This window comes from Buteo buteo, chromosome 1, assembly GCF_964188355.1.
Source record: "Buteo buteo chromosome 1, bButBut1.hap1.1, whole genome shotgun sequence".
NCBI classification, from domain to species: Eukaryota; Metazoa; Chordata; class Aves; order Accipitriformes; family Accipitridae; genus Buteo; species Buteo buteo.
Window position 1 is genome coordinate 36,550,130 of NC_134171.1, and position 17,753 is coordinate 36,567,882.

The following is a 17,753-nucleotide window of genomic DNA, read 5'->3' on the forward strand; positions in this document are numbered from 1 at the left end:
TCTATATATCTCTAGATCTATCTACCTACCTATCTATATATCTATCTTCGTGTCTGTGTGTGTGCATGTGTGAATTGAATCTATAATCAGGTCACTGTTGTGACTGTAGTAATTTCTATAGAATCACTTTGTAAGTGTTAAATTAGTCAATGATTAAGTGTTGCTAAATCTTGTGATTCACCTTAAACTATGAATGAACCTTAGACTGCTGCTACACACATATAATCCCTTTAGACATAAACTGTTGACCAAGTCTGGGACTAGGAGGGGTTCCAGCCGCACCTAAGCTCCACCAGGTGTTTAGAAAGCAAGGGGGTCTTCTCTGAACCTCGTGACTCAACAGGAGGGTCTCCCCTACCTTTTTGCATCTCTGATCTCTGTGCAAATCATGAAAAATCAAGTCTAGCTCAATTTTCCTTTATAAGTTTCTCCCTTATCCTTTTGCATCTTTGGTCTCTGTATAAGTCATTCTAGTTTGTTTCTAACTTGATTTTCCTTTGTACGCTTCATAGGTAACAGAGTGAACCTTGCCATTGAACTTTGTGAAGTTGCACTTTTATAAACTCCTATTAAATCACTTTTGCTAGTCCCCTTGACGGTGATTCTTTAGGCTACTCAAACCACTCGTTCATGACAGGTGTGTAGTCACTACGTCCTGTATTTATTTGCAAGCCCATTCAGTCCGGATAAGTTACCGATTGCATGCTTCTCAGTTGTGCAGAGATCTTTTGATTAAACATTTCTCCATAATCTTTCCAAATTTCATTCACACTATGTACTTTCAGGTGCTGTACATATAAACGAGACTATTCCCCACTTTGTCGGTCCCTTGACAAACCGGGATATTGATTGAACTTTTTTTTTTCTTTCCACTAAACCCAAGTATTCTTGTTGCTTGTGAGATTTGTAGCAAGTCTAATATTATTAAACACATGTAGTTTTCTGAATAGGTCTACTTCAAATATATGCACGCAAACTGTATATGAATAAAACAGATAAAGGAAAATGAAAGTCTGCAAGATAGCGTCATGTTGAAAATGAATATTTTGTAATCATCCTGAAACACAGCATATGAGTTCTAGACTTATTTCTAATACTTGCCAACAGGAAAGAGAATTACTAATCCTGACTAATTTATCCCAAGCAAGTGCTTTTCTGTGACCTGAAGGACTGAAATAAAATCCATTTGTTTGCTTGCTTTGGAAAAGAATCAGTTTTTCTGCGTGGAAGGAAGCAGGACAGAAATGTGGCTCCTGGGGAAGAAAGGGGAATTTAACAGGGCTGCAAATCCCCCTGGTTCTCCCCACTGACCACATCTTCTCACTCTTGGCCCTCTTCCCACTTTGCAAGAAAAAAAAAGGATACTAATACAAGGGTTTGTAAAAAACCCCCACACTTTCCCTAACCGAGAAGCTGGAACACTTTTGTGCCAGAAAGCTACTGAAAGAAGGAGCAAGGGTACATTGAGCTGAGCAAGGGTGTCTGAGGAAGAAGAATGAACTCTTTTTTTTTTTTATTAAGGATTTAGGTCTGGATTTGGAGTTGCTAGTTCAAAGAGGAAACATTAAGCAAACTGGAGACAGCCTTCTTTTTACCAGAGCTTACCACGTGGAAAGCCAGGGGAATCTTGTCCTGCATTTCAGTGGAAGTAGGGCTGAGAGTCAAACTAATCTGAGAGTCCCTCAGCACCAAAAGTTAACTTGTTTCTGTTGGACTGGGAGTAGTTTACAAAGAATTTTGATGCACAAAAATAATAACATAAATCTTGAAATTGGAGTGTTATCTGAAAGATACAATTACCTTCCTATAAATTTGAAACAGTATTTTTGACCTTTCACTTTGAATTTGTTTCATGTTTTAATTTCTTAAAGATAATTAACTAATTACTTTTACAGTTGTGGTCTCAAATGAGTAAAAAATAAGACCCTCCCTCCAAAAAAACATGTCTAGAGTTCTGCTACCCAAGATTTAGACTGCTCTTTTTTCTAACCAGAGGTGCTATGCAATTGCAGTCCAGTGAGGAGGCCCTTTCATATTTGCATGTCCTGCAGAGAATTCACTGCTCGGCGGGACAGTGCTGCTGCTCTGCCAATGCGCCACACGCTCTATCAGTGGAAAAGCTCTGTAATGGATCTTTTGTGAGAAATTTTTTTAATACCATGAAGAGTTTGGATACTTGAAGTTTTTAAATTGTCAGAGACACTTTGGTCAAACCCATCTGCTTCGGGACTGTAAAACTGTGGGAATCCTTTATGGGTGCTGAAGGGAGTTTTTTACTTGCTGGAGAACTTGCATTTTAAGACATACACATTCTTAAGTTATATGTGCGTTTAAAATCTGATTGTACCAACGGTAGGTATGAGTGTGGGAAACCAGTGCCATCTTACTGTAGCTAAAAACTCACTAAGCAGCAATAGATCTTCTAGGCAGTACACAGCACCTGCTGTGAATTATTAATATCCTAATCTAGTCTGTTGAAGCTAGGGGACAGATTTTCATCAACTCCAGAAGAAGTTGAATGAGGCTATTATCTGGCCCCAGTATTCATGTGCATATGTAATCATGCTAAACGACTGCTAAAAATTGAGTGCTGGCTTATTCGTTACTATAGTGATAAGGAGGAGACCATTACTGTATATGGCCTGTTTGGACTGGTTGAAAAATGTTGAAAATGGTCTCTGAATTTCCCCCTGGCTCTTTTTATTTCCATTTCACAATTCTTATCAAATTAACCTGTCAGAAATGTCCTTGTGGTTTGCCACCCTATGCTACAGTAGGCGATAACAAATTTCAGGAAACATCCATTGCCATACTTTAGTTGGGTAGATTTTCCTGAAGTTTAGGATGATGCAGCTTTTACTTTGTGTTTTGAATGACGGCACGATGCTGCTGGATGGTGACACATTTTTGTGGCATTCTAGGCGAGCTCAGACCGCCTTCTCATGGGAGGCAAAACTCCTTCTGTGCGGGGTAAAGCCATGCCCTCCACTGCTTTCTGGGAACGTGATAAAGGTCCTTTCATCCCTGTGAAAGCAAGATCTCTGATAACTCAGCATAGTTTGTGACTGTGGCTGCTCCAGTGTTTATAGCCTGCGCTTTGAAAGGTTTTTTTTTCTGTGCTTAGTGGGGTAGATAACAGTTGAGGGGAAGTTGCATTCGACAAGCCTTTGAAGGCAAAAAGAGAATATTGAGTGTACTGAAGGAAAACAAATGAACTCATATTTTTACAAAGCTGAAAGATGCCTTTCAGCTTCAGCACTTACCACCGACGGTTCAAGATGAGCCTGTGCTTGGTAAGAGGGACTTGCTACAGGATGCACCAGGTGTAACGTTGCTTTCTTCCCAAAGGGGGTACAGAACATGGGGATCACGCATGGTCACCTGCAGGGTGCCCTGCAGCCCCGGGCAAGGAGGCCATAGGCCAGCTGAAGGCAGAGCGGAGCTGTGCCATTACAGAGGATAAAGCAGTTACCATGAGGGGAAAAATGTTATCCCACTTTCTGGAAAGCTTACTAGGTCTTGGATTTTCTTTTTTCCTTTATTTTTTGTTAACAGCTAACTTTAAATTTCTAAATTTTCTAATTTGTTACCAGCTAATCTCTAAATTGCTATCTAAAGGTTACCTCTGCTTTATATTGCCTGTTAAGGTGCGTTAGTCAAAGAGAGCAGATGGAAGTTTGCATTTGCACTCTTGCAGTGTGAAAGAGCCTACTCAACCTGCACATTTGCAATTCTCTTTTTAATGTCAAAACCTGAAGGGGAAGTATAGGATGCTGAATTTTTTTACCGCATTTGAGGTTTGCTAAGTAATTGTTTAGTTTGTGTTTTCACTCTAAGACACTGTGGGTTTACTGGAAAAAGCAGCACCTGTATTTAATCTTGTAGGTGTGCAGTTAATAACTTAAGCATAAATACAAGTAAGCAAAAATTTCCTTATGTGGTCTTATTAGGTAATTTTCAGCCCATCATTAACTCAGTCAAGCCAAACTGATGTCTGTTGCATTCCTCCATGATTTCTGCCAAATCATGTGTTTCAACCCTTAGTAATTTCAGCTGGAAGTCTATTTTAAACTTGCTTTTTATTTTTTTTAAATATACTCAGCACTCCACACTAATACCCCTGGGTCCTCAATCTCCATGGTCACTTCAGACAAAAAAAAGTTAAAAAAAATAATTTTGCCCTAAGTGTGTGGTTTTGTGAAGTTCTGTCAGCAAACCCTCATATAACGGAAACCGCGTGTGTAACTACAGCGGTACTTGCTGCCACGCAGGTGGGATGGGAATGCAGGGCAGTTCTTGTGCCCCGGCCAGCGGGGAGGCATGGATGGGCTCCTCCATGACCTTGGGGAGGGCATTGCCACCTGTTGCCCTTTTTACACAAAAGCAGCCTGTGCCAGCCAGCAAGGGCGGGCGCTGACCTCTGCGGGGAGAAGCCAACAGCGCCCAGGAGGGCAGCGAAGCCCCCTGGCAGAGCAGTCTGGTTTAGAGTACACGACGTGCTTGGGACTGGCAGGAGAACCCTGGGCTTCAGGCACTGTCACCGCTGCTAAGAGCCCCTGCCTGATGGCCTCGCAAGTGTCTGCGGCCAGCGCTGCTGTTACCACAGCCAGATACTCCAGGCAGCGCTGGCTGCTATTGCAGGGAGCATGGCTTAAAATTGCTCTTTCATATTGATTGGTTGTATGATTTCTCTTTAAATGCCTTTGTAATATTAATTACCTTCAAAATACAAACAATGAATGGGGGATCAAATAGGAAAAGAAAGTCTAAACTGTTTATATATCTTGAAGTAAAATAATTGCTTTTAGTTTAGCTAATCTAAACTTAAGTTTGGCTTAATCAACTGAGATAATTTTTATTTAACATTAAACTTTAAGTCTGAACTTAAAATCATTGCTCTTTTCACCGGTCATATTGATCTATTAATTTCTTAGCTCCTAACTCTGTTTCTCTTTACAGCTAAGGAGAATATATATACGCTGCCATGCTGTCTTTGCCTTGTGGGAAAAAAAAAGGCATTATCTATATAGTGACCCAACTGCTGGGGTGTTTTGCCTATATATCAAAATTCAGGCTGGCCACTTGTTTTCAAAGGTGCTATATGGTTTTGTTGAGCACAGGTCCTAGCCACTGAGAAGCAGTGATTGTACTGGGTTGTTTGGTGGCATCTGGGACTCACTAGCCCATTCTAGAGGCTCCAGTTCCATTTCCTTAACTGATATCCTGAAGTTTGTTAGAGGCAAGGACCATCATCCTTACTGATGCTTACAACAAAAAGACTCAGGTATCATAACGGTAATGAAAAAAATAGTATGGCGAGAGCCTGGTGAGGATTTTGAGGTGCTCGCACGTTGCTCCAGGCAGAGGCTGGCCAGTGTTGGTCTGTGGGCAGACTGCGTGGCACTTGCAGCCAGCGGAAACCTGTCTGTGTGTTCTGTAACATCCTGTAAGTGCCATAGTACTTCATTTTAGGGTCTTTATGCACTTTACAGATTCCAAATTTACGGTAGTGATTAAGAGACTCAGATCTCTTAATCTGAGTGATCTCTTAATGTGGTAGTGGTTAAAGCCTCAGAAATAAATAAGAGATATAGGTCACGTAAAGTTTGTACTATCATAGACAGGTTATACAACCTTGCACTAGGATCTGCTACTGTTTCATAGCAGAAGATATAAGGAAGGAACCTAACGTAGTTATTTTTGGGATAGAGAAAATTAGGGGGTTTTGTGTCTTGTAAAATTTTGTTACTGCTAGATATTTCCAGAGAGAGATTTTGGAAAATCAGTTTTCTGAAGTAGCAATATGTAGGTGTCCATGAATGTTACATAAAAATAAAGCTAAGCACTTCAAATAATAATGTTTAATATCATTAAGCGGTTTGTTACATGAAGTAGTACTGAATATTCCTCCAGGCCCATCTCTATATAAGAAATAGGAATTTCATTACCAGGATGCATAGTAAAAGATATCTTTCCAAAGATAAATGCCTACCCGTCCCTTTAAACAGTGTTGGATGTAGCTGACTGGAGGAGGTTTGCATCTTAAAATATAAGAAAACAAAACAGAGAATAAACTTAGACCATTAAAGTATCCCTTGACTTGTTCATGGAGCATGGCAGTGGGGATGGGCTGGGGAAGCACCAGGTCAGAAGTGAGGGCTTGGCTAGCTCGTGCTGTTCAGGAGTGGAATAGGGAAACTTCATTTCCAAGAACTACTCTGTCTCCCAACTCTAAAGCTTGCTTGGGTCCATGCACGATGGCAGAGTGCATGCTAGCCAGTGCTCACCGGCAGGGAAACGGTGCTAATACCTCATAGCTATTTTTTGTAGACAGTTGGATATATGCTCAACATGTAATTTCATTAATGGTGATTCCTGGTAACATAGACATGGCCAAACAATGCTTATTTTCCACTTATTAACACCATTTTACTAAGGAGAGGCACATTTAGCCTGTTTTTCACATCTATTTCCTATGAACACAAGTTAGCATAGGAAGGTTTGTTATTCACACGCCAGACCTATTTGTTTTCCTGTGCAGCAACAACTCTGTGAATCACCCCATGGCAGTGCGGAGGGTGGAATTGTTTCCACCCATTTCCAGAGACAATACAGGTGATTTATGATGAAGGGCCATGACAGGTTGTTCTTTTAATCCCTGGACTGGCTTTTCTCCCAAATGAAGATGTCGTTTACTGACGTATCTTGTTGTGGAATACTTTAATGGGCTGATCTTATCCACGTCCTACGATCCTACAAGCCTTTTATTAAAAATATTCCCAGGGCTCGTCTTCCCCACAGCGTTAACCTGTGTGTTGGCTTTAGCTCTCGCCCTGTCTAAACACAGCCTCGCACCGAAGCGTGAAGGAGTGTGCAACCTCAGTTTTGCAGCCAAGAAGGAGCATTAACTAAAGCCTGAGCTACTCCGGCTGCCAACCTGGGCTCCCCGCCCTAGTCCCCCTTTCCCACAGGAGCCAAGCACTGGAGCAGGGCACTGGAGCGCTGTGCTTCAGCATCTTTTTGTGCTGGGTGGCTTACGTGAGTGGCTCCTGTGGATCTTCTCCCTCTGTGGAAGCTAGGCAGCTGATAACGTCCAAGGCCTGCTCGCCCATCGTCCTGGACTGGCATCTGCAGGCTCGCCTTGTCTGGCACTTGATGGGTTCAGGCAGATAAGGTGTGGGGCCGTCCTTTCAAAAGCAGAGCTCTGTTTACACACGTGGTTTGAGCGTTGAGACATAGGTGTTATATGAAAAAGCAAATGACAGAATTGATGTACATGTTCCAGTATGCAGGTGTGTTTTGTAAGAAATAAGGGTCACTGGGGCTTTTTTGAATACTAGACACTAACTTAAAATCAGAGCATCAAAATCAATTATGTACAAGCTCTTTGGCTTTTGGAAAGGGCTTGGTCCTCATTAATTCTTTCCGTGTTCCCTTTCTGACCCCTGTAGGCACTAACGTTTAGTTGGAGGAGCCCAAATGAATCCTTGCAGCGCTGAAGCATGCTTTTTAGCTGGCAGATTTGGGAAAGTGAGCGTGCTCAACTTGAGATATCCTTTAAAAGCAGGTGTTCCTTGTCATAACATCAGGCCTGCTCCTGGGGCTGAACTTGTGCACCAATACCCGTTAGAAATAATTGCAAGGAGGTGTGGGTATGTGAAGAATGTGAAAACATGCTGTGCATTTGAAGGTCATTGCTGGCAAGGGATGTTCAATATGCCCTAGTCTGGCACTACTTGGGGCTCTGCTGTTCAGTTTTGTGTTAAATGTGTGCTGGTGAACTGTAAACTCTACCAAATAAAACAACTTGCTGTTTTCTGTCAGCCAGAAAATATTGTGCTCGGGATATGTTCCAGCAGCAGAGATGGTATTTTATTTTTTGACACAGACACTTTGTTTCTTAGTTGGAGTTCAAACATAATAAATATTTAACTTCTGAGATTTCTTGCTCTGATTATCTCTGTGTAATATTTTACTTAATATTCAGTTAAGCAGATGGAACACTATTGTCAGTTTACATATTTGTGTAATATAGCTTTTTACATTGCAGCATCTGTTCTCAAGTAGATTTTAGAAGTAAAGCATGTAAACTTTATCTTTTTTTGTGTAATGCCTTTGACCCTCAAAAAGATAGATGTACAGAGGAACAGTGATTGGGGAAAATATTTTACAAGAGGAAAAGTGAACAAGTTGGCTTGTTCATATTGCACTGGCAGAAAATAACCAGCAGAACATCCTTCTTATGTTTGTGGTTTTACTTACTTAAATAACTCTCAAATCTGAAAAGCTTTATGTTGATTGTTTGGATGAAGCAAGTAGTAAACTTGCTAGTAAACTTGCACACATGTACAGCTTGGAGGAAGAAGGGAGGGAAATGCAGCCTGTGAACTGTTCAGAGAAAGAAAAGGGACTGGTGGCAGATGAACTGGCTTCAGCACAATTTAATCCGCTGTTGCTTTATGCTGGTTTTTCCAGTCCCATGTAATTACATAGGTACCTTGTCATTTGAGGAAATAACATTTTAATTAGCCTGACATAAGCAAGCTGAATCAGTTATGACCAGGTTGTCTTCTTTTTACTGGACAGAATACTATTTCCATAGGACTCCTCTATCTCCTTCGTATCTTCTGGTATTCAAACTCACACCCCAGTGCTGTGGGAAGGGCAGTTCTATGGGCTGAGTGTGAAGTAAATGGGCATTTTGTCAGTTCATACAGCTGCTGGTCATCAGAAGATCCCAAACCATAAGCTACATATTTATCTTCAAGGGGGTAGGGAGCAGGAGAAATATTTGATAAACAGAGACAGTAACAGAAAGTGGAAGGAATAGTAGGCATAACTAAAAAATCCTTCCTGTATTTAAAAAAAAACCCACAAAATCCTCAGAACCCAACAAAGTCATTACATGTTTAAAAAAATGTAGTTCCTATTTAAGTTGGCTTTCTAGTTTTGTTTCTATTTTTTTTCCAAAAAATCTCTCTATATATATTTGTGTATGTATATATAATCATGTCTCTTTTCTGGTATGCAATAGAAGTTTTGCAAATGTGTGTGTGTGGGGTTCCTATGCTTTTATACAGAGGATTTCGTAAACCTTTTATTTACCTGGTTAGGTATCTCAATGTTCAGAAGACCTGTATTTTATGGAACACAATATATGAATGACTTCCTTACTTCTGTCTTTCTAAGTTGAAGAACTATTTAAGGTAACATGATGAGTGTGACCGAAGCATAGTTTAGGCTGGCTCTGCACAGACCTTTATGCAGAGCCCTGCCAGTGCAGCTCATTCATGACATCAGTATGTTTCAGTTTGTGTTCCTGTGTGCGTAAGGAAGACAGATGACTGTGGTCTTCAGGAATCCCCCTAGATAGATTTTTCTCTCTGACCTAGGGCAGAATTTCTTCTGGGGGGCTCTTACCTTTGGGATATTTGCTGTTGTGCCCAATATGATGTGTTGTTTCTTAGCTGAAAGTGCACCTGTATAATGACATAGACCTAGAAAAAAAATGGCATAGAAATAACCGGGTTCAGCTGTCCTCAATAAACCAGTTCATCTGTTGCAAGCCTACATTATCTTATGCTAGTCTCTTCTTCACGCAGTGCCTTTTTGTGCCAGCTCTAGGTGTCATATAACCTCAAAGAAACTTAGGTCACCATGTTGCCACTGTCTTTCAATGTGTGGCAGGAATACCCCAGGTGACATGCAACTGAACACATGCCATGTATTTCTGTGAGAGTGGGGAGCACTGTTGTTGCTGCCAGGGCCCTGGGGCTACCTGTAGACCTTAATGGCCCTGAGCAGCCTCGCCTGGGACCCCCACCCACACCCCTGCCCAGTGGTCCAGGGGCTCCACTTAAGCTCAGGCCTGGGCTATGCCATTCCTAGCCTTGTCCCTTGTTTTCCCAGCTTTCTGATTTGTTTTTCCTGGATGGAACCTGGAGGGACATTGCAGGTAGCTTGTCTCCATCCCTGTCTCCTGGATGAGCCCTAGACATGTGTCCCAGCCTTGTCTTCAGTCCTGGTGCTGGCTCCTGCTGCTCCCCACTGGGTCTCTGCGTGGACCCCAGCCCTGACTCGTTATCTCAATTTGCCGAGGGCTGTTGGCAAAACTGATCAGTGTCACCTACGTGGATGCCCTAGGATTGCTACTTGGGGGAGAGCATTGCCTCTGCCGAAGTCACCCTCAGCTCCTTGCTTGCTCCCTGCTATGGAGTGACCCCACTGTCTGCTCCTGCTCCCTGGCATTTACTATCTGGCCTTATATTCCCTTTCTCAAGTGTGTGAAACAGTGATGAATGCAAACCAAAAATTATTCCGTTTCCCACTAGGAGGAGGGTTGACAAGACGTAAGTAACTATGCCTGCTCCATGGACCTGGTAGCTCATGTTTTTTAATTGCAATATATACTAGACATTTTGAAGTGCTTATTTACATAACATTTCTTTGTTTTTCTTCTCTTGAGATTCCACACAAGTGCTAGCAGATGCAGATACAGTATGGTAGAAGGCTAGGCAGTCTGTTTTGTATAAAAATGATACACTTAGGATGGCTCTCAAATGGTACACTTGGGATAACACGATTCAGTAGAGTGATGTGCATGCCCTGTAAATCAAAATGAAAAGAACACAGGTAAGTATTTTTTTTTCTGGCAGATGCTTAATTTACATTGTCAGTGATAGCCAATACATGAATATAAGAACTGTACTTCAATATCAGTATTATTGGGAAAGCAAATGCTGGTGCTGAAAATTCTATAATATGCAGACATCGCTGAAGCGGAAATCCTCTGTTTTGGGTAATCTATTTACAGGATAATTGCCCTGTTAGCGTAATGGTCCTGGAGAGAAGAGAGGTCCAAGAGAACTGGTTGATTTTTCAAGGATCACCTTCTCCAAGATCAACAGTGGTCCATCCCCATGTGCAGGAAGTCGAGCAGAGATCCTTCCCCTCTACTCAAGCACTGGTGAGGCCACACCTGGAGAGCTCTGTCCAGTCTGGGCTCCCCAGTACAAAAGAGACATGGACATACTGGAGGGAGTCCGGTGAAGGGCCATGGATATGGTAAAAGGACTGGAGCTTTTGTCACTTGAGGCAAGGCTGAGCAAGCCGGGATTGTTCAGCCTCAAGAAGGGAAAGCTTGGGGGCATGGGGGAACCTGTTGGTATGTACAAGTACCTATTTTGGGGGGGGATGAAGATGGAAGCAAACCCTTCTCAATGATGCCCAGTGAAAGGACATGAGGCAATGGGCACAGACTGGAATATAGGGAATTGTCTTTAAACAAGAAAGCCAGAATCTCCTTTTGGATCTCTTTATTTACTTATTTGGTTTATCTGAGGTACTTAAGCAGAGCAGATTTCCCTAGTGAAATGGGTTGAGAGCCTGTATGCCCTGTTTGCCGATAAAAAGAGTTGGTGGCATCTCAAATATAATTAAAAATGTGTCTATAGTCGCTAAAGGGCCCTAGCCCCTGCTGATCCACAGGAGCCCCAGGTTCCTCAGCTCCCCTGTGTATGACAGTCCAATATTGTCCTTGTAGATTTTGTTTATGTACAGGTCCTACTTCCCTGCTGTCTATGTATGTTTTCCTACATAGTTTGGTTGAGACTGGGTGCCTCTCTTCCCTGATCAGCTGGAAAAAAGCCAATTTCATTTCATGTTGTCCCTGGATGCATAATCTGGTGAGTATCAAGTAGGAGTAGAGAGGTGATACATTAGTGGCATTAGTGAGATGCCTATTTAAATATTGCATAGTTGGGACTTCTGCAATTTCATGTTGACAGGATTCATGAAAAGGTCTGTACGAGAGAGAAAGACTTTTTAGAAACCCTCTTTCCAGTGATACACAAGAGAAAATCAGTTGACTGAAGTTTCTCTGAGAGGGCTAAAACATGTGGTTTCTGGCCTTTAGAAGCCCAGATGTGGAGAAAGATGTGATAATGAAGGATTAATTAGCACAGCAGATAAAATCATAATGAGTTTTGGTGGTTGGCAAATGGAACCTAGATGCGTTCAGGACAAAAGATGAAGTCAACAGTGCCGGAGATGGTGTATTTCTACATCACTTGATTCCTTCATCCAAGACCCTGGCTGTAATGCAAAAATCACTTGGCAGAGTCTGGCTGTGCCTACATGAGCACAAAGTGTGGTGCAATAGGAACAAACCAGCAGAGCCCAACCGTGGCAGAGCAGCTGACGTCCATGCTGCCTGTGCTCTGGGGCTTTACTGGGAACTAGCTTTAGTGGTGCTATGGACTCCATGCCCATTAGCAGCTGCAGTCAGTCAGATGCACTCCTGGATTATGTGCTTCCGCTTCCTTTCTTGAGAAAGGAGTTTATTTTGCATTTCTGAGCCCCTCACGGTGTGAACCCAAGTGCAGTTAAGTGGGGACTACCAGCAGCTTCACAAGTGCCCTCCTCCTTTCTGCTAAGGAGTGAATATAGGCTCGTTCCTTTGTTAAAAACTCCGTTTTGCAGGAAGTCTTATGCCTGGTGTCCTCTAGTATAAACTGAAGCATCAGAAAACAGGGGTTGCCTTTATGTAAAATAAAAGTACCTCCAATAACTTACAAAATATTTAATATATATGTATATATATATATACATGAGTGTGCATAGCCTTAAGCCTCCCCCCCTTAAAATAACCCCACTAATACCCACGAAACACAGGAAAACTACGGCAACGCAGCGTGTGCAACACCGTGGGACTTTGAGATGTAGGTTGATGATTTACAGGTCGAACGGGCTGATGAAGCACCCGGCCAAACCCAAAGCGGTTAAGAGAACTGCCAGAGGTCGCTGACAGGGCCCCAGCTGCCCCTGCTTTACCGGGATGCACCTCAAACCCGCAGCCCCCCCGCCCCAACAAAGTTCAGCGGCGGTGAACAGATGACTCCCCGCATTGCAACAAGGTCATCGGCCGCTGCCGACGCTTCCGTGCCGAAGCCTGCGCCCTCCTGGCCCGTTTGTTCCGTTTGCAGATGCCCGTCGCAGAGCCGTGAGAGGAGCCCCCCTCGCCGGCTGCCGCCGCGGAGCCGCCAGGTGCAGAGCGCTGCCCCCGGCCCCGCCGCCGCCGCTCAGCCCGCCCCGCCGTCCCTTCCCTCCAGTTTGTGTCCCCACCGCTCCCACCGGGCGGGTTGTACGAATTCCTGCGGCACCCGCCCACCGGCAGCCCGAGACACCCGAGCGATGCCCCGGGCGGCGGCCAGGGGAACCTCCCCCCCCCCGGGAGACCGGCGGGGCCGGGCCGTGGGCAGGGGCGGGGAGGGAGGCGCGGCGGCGGCGGGGCGGCCGCGGCCCTAGCGCCCGCCGGGCGGGAGGCCGGGCGGGCGGAGGCGGAGGAGGAGGAGGAGGCGGGCTCGGCACACACGCACACGCCGCTCCCGCCGTGCTGGGCTTAAATAGGGCGGCGCTGGGGGAGCCGCGCACAGCCGTGGTCGTTGTTGCTGCCGCCGCCGGGAGGTGAGCGGGGTTCGGGGGCGGGGGGGGAGTGTCGCCGCTGCTGCCGCCCGGGGGCGAGGGGCGAGGCCGCGGGGCCCGGCCCGGCCGCGCTGAGGGGCGGGCGGCGCCGCCGCAGGGCCGGGGGCTGTCAGGGACGCGCCGGCCGCAACCTGCCCGGCCGCCGCTGAGGCGGGCCGGCTCTGCCGGGGCCTGCCGGAGCCGCCGCCGCCGCCCGGCCCTTCGCCGCGGGGCTGGGGCGGCCTGCGCGGCCGCTGTCACCTGCGGGGCCGGGCGGTTGGCGCCGAGGGGCGGCGGGTGCCGGCGGGGGCGGTCCCGGTGCCGCCGCCGCTCCCCTCGGGCTGCCTCTCTGGGGCTGCGGGTTCTCCCTTCCGCCCCGCGGTGGGATCAGCGTGCCCTGGAGCCGGCTTGGCTTCCCCTCGGCACAAAAGCCCTCGGGAAGGCGCAGCAGCCGGCCGTCTCCGGCCTCCCCCCGGCGCTGCGGCAGCCCCGGCTGGCAGGGCATTGTTCCGGCTCCAGCGCTGCCCTCTCCCCCGGCACGGCACGGCCCGGCCCGGGGTAAACAACTGGGGCCGCAGGGTGGTCGCCCCGGCCGGCCCCCGCTGCCGGCGAAGCAACCCGCTGCGCCGGCCGGCCGCTCGGCCGAGCAGCAGGTAGCAGCAGGCTGGGGAGCGCCGTGCTGCGTGTTAACCAGAGGGGTTTCACGTTCGGTCGCTGGACTTTGTCTTCAAGTGGGCTGTACTTGCGGGCATCAGTGCAGCGTGTACTTGAAGCAGCTTTTTGAATGCAGCGTGGAGTTGAAGCAGCTTTTTTTTTTTTTTTAAGCAATTGAGAGCGCGTATGGAAATGTAGTGTGAGGCAAACTGGCCTAAAATGGAAGATTGAGTGACTTTGACTTTGCAGGCCTCCCCTCTGCTGTTAGGTAGGACTTGCAGTGCTACAGTGCAGCGATTTAGCCTGGTTAAGCGATGCTTTTGTTCTAGGATGCATACACTTCTCGTTCCTGTTGAACAGGAATTGCAACACTTGAAGCCGCCTGAGTTTCCAAAGGGCATGTCTGTGAGCTGTCTGGGGTATTACAGACACCCTCTTGGACCTAGCAATCCATCTAAACATATGCCTGGCTTGGGTTAGAGTCCAAGATATGATGGTCAAGTCCTGTGATAGGAAAGAGTGACATCTAAAGAAACTGCTATTGAAACCCCATGGTTCTATATCTGTACCTGGACCACAGAGCTTCATGTGGTGTTAACAGATTTGTTTCATCCATGGTGCTTTACAGGGAACCATGCGGTCTCCTGAGCCTGCTCAGGAGCATTTGTATTTGCCTCTGCTTTGGAATGTGCTCTCAAACTCACAAGCTGAGATATCTCAGCTCAAGAGATTTGGATCAGATTTCTTGGATCAAGAAATTCTGAGTGTAAGAAGGCATTGAGTTTACTGAAAAATACCTTTCTTTTCCTCTTGCAACAATAGCAGTGTTAATAATGCAAAAAATGAAATACAAAGTTCCTAGTGGAACCATAATGTTACTGCCTGATTCTTTAAAGACCAAGGATATCTAGCTTGCTTGTATTGGAATACGAGGATGGCTGATGGGGGACATCTAAAGCTTGTAATTACAAGTAGCTGTTGTGCGTAGTGTACTCAATTCAAGGTCTTGAGCAAACGGCCTTAGCCTATTCTGAGGACTGCATGACTGTAATGAATTTAAAAGGTGGCTTCTAAATTTGGTAGATGCTGTTTTACAACTACAAATCAGCCAACATGAGGCTGAAAGTAAGTTTTCAGTTCTTGAAAAGCAAACCCACAAGTAGCCTTTTGCCTCAAGGGCCGGTACAAGGTTGGTATCGGTGGAAAAAGCAAAACCAGTAATTCAAAATGGAAGGAAAGACAACTTTGAAATAGCTATCTGGGTAAGTGACTGTCCTGTTTCTTGAGTAAAGTCTCTGTAGCTGCTTCTCCTACCTCATTGCTCTGCTAGAAATGAATGCTGCATGGGATTTTTTTGAGGAGTTAGAGGTGGGTTACACCTTCTCTGTCCTGGGTGTGTTGTTCTCCAGTGGGGAAGAGTAAACCATTTCTTCTCTCTCTCTTTCCCTTCCAAGAAGACAACACTTTGACTAATGTGAGCAATAGAAGATAGTAGTAGGTTTTTGAGTTTTGTTTTTCTAAATCTTGGTAATACAGTTGATTGAAATGGGTAGACTCAAAAAGGCTAATGGCACAAAATTTTTCAAATGTGCAGCAGAGGGGGAGAGAGATTCTGGCCCAAGGGTATACGTTGCTTGGTAAATTGGGCTTCTGGCAGTCTTGTGAATAGACTGCCTGCCATATCCTACTTCCCTGCTGTGATAAATTAAAAGTTCAGATATGTTAAATATTAAAATATGTTAAATATAACCAGTGGTAACTCCCCAGAAATCCTCACAAATAAGAGGGAAGACGGTTTGTTCATTGCTAAATGGCTTTGGGTGAGAGTTTACAATGCCTTGTGGCTCAAGGTAGCACTGCTGTACAGCATTGACCTTTACAGGCGGTAGGCTGAACCCTGGCTGCAGATGAGGGGCTTGCATTTCTGCAGATCCTGCCTGACTCCTGAAACAAGGACACTTGGTAACACAAAGCTTCTGCTCTCTCTTGCTGCCTTTCATGTTGGGAGTTACTCATGTACAGAGAGTAAAATATAATAGTAAAATATTTTTGGTTAGGATTTGAATCTTAGTAATACAAGTAGTTTGTCCAAAACTGACTGAAAACAGCTTGCATGGTTTTATAGAGATATAGAGGGAAAATGTTTGTTTTGGTTTTTGTAGTTGGACCGTTTAAGGCTTATAGCAGAAGTGCGTGATGTCCTGTTTGCAGAAGAGGATTTCTGGCTTTTTGTATGAATTAATGAATTATTGTTCTTAAGCCCAGAACTCTTAAGCTTTTTAGTTTCATACTGTATGTGCCTTGTTTTGAAGACTTGGTCTCTGCAGTTGGGCTGCATTAATAGCCTGGTGAGGATGGATTAGTTTCCTAGGAAAGATAGAAGATATTTACTATCACTGACTCAGAGGAGATACATGGATGCCTTAATACCTGAGGTCAAGAATTTGCTTGACTCATCATACTTGCTTGTGAAGCTGGTGTTGGGAGGACACTCAGTGAACCAGTTGCTTCTTGTAAGTACTTACAGTCTCATAGTGTTAAGGGTTATGTTTTTTTAAAACAACCTTCTGAATGTAAACGCTATCTAGTGTGATGCAATGTGGCTTAGTGTGCCAGACCCAGGTTGCCTTCTGCTAGACTTCAGGTGACAGAAGTATGAGTAAGAAACTCATTCTTGCAGAGTCTCAGGTGAGCACTTGAAGCATCTGTTAACTTGATGTTGCATACTGGGCTTTCTGAATAGTAGCCTTTTCCTGTGAGGAGTAGAATGAATAAGTTGGTATGACCTACTCAAGCTGTTAATGCCACAAGAAAGCTGCTGGTTTGTAGCAATTTGCTTCTGTAGGGTGATTTTCTTCTGAATTGTATTTGGATTGAGTTTAAATTAACGAAGTAGTGCCATGATGTACTTGCAAATCAGAGTTGTAGGGATGCAATTCTAATGAATAGTAATTCAGGCTGCAAAATAGATATTTGTAAGTGTCTTCTGTGGTCTTTGAAGATGAGAAACTGATAAGACTGAATAGTAACACACTGCATGTGTATAGGCATGGATCAAAGGAAATTTAAATCGATCACTCTTGAAGGTTTTAGTGGGAAGTATTGGTTTTCCTTTGTATACAGGGTTACCAAGTGCTCCTGGAGGACTGTAATTGCACAAAAGGCATTGAGCAGGTTCTTGTCATGTGGCTCAGCTCCTGAACTTGAATAAACTCCAGTGACCTCATTGGTGTGCACTCAGATTACTTGTTGGACATCATTAAGAGGCAAGAATCCAGGTTTTGTTCCATTTGATTGCAAGAGGACTGCAGCCAAATGGCTGAGGACAGGGCTGTGACTTTCCTTGTAGATGAGGACAGAGCCTTGACACATCAGTATCAGATGTATTGCTCCTTAAAGGTTGCAGCCAGAGTCTTAACTTGCAGTTTATGAAGTAAATCACGATGGCCCAACCAGTGGGGCTGAATCCAGCTTGTAGCCTGCTTCCCTCTGGTCCTGCCTTGTCCCAAATGCAGGAATAGAAACTGAACCTGCAGAGGCAACATGAACCCACTGCATGATGCCCTGTGGTTGTTCAGAGCCAGACTGGGGGGCTGAAGGGGGGGTTAGCGGTGAATATTAAGGACCAGACCTGCTAG

The 17,753-nt window shown here is 45.0% G+C and overlaps 1 protein-coding gene across 1 annotated transcript in view; it reads left to right on the plus strand.

Moving 5' to 3' along the window:
* Positions 1-13,323: 13,323 nt before the first annotated feature.
* ACSL1 (acyl-CoA synthetase long chain family member 1) overlaps positions 13,324-17,753 on the plus strand; it is a 41,272-nt gene continuing 36,842 nt past the window's right edge. Inside the window, exon 1 of the mRNA XM_075027707.1 lies at positions 13,324-13,464. The gene's annotated coding sequence lies outside the window, so the exon portion shown is untranslated. The remainder of the gene's footprint in view (positions 13,465-17,753) is intronic.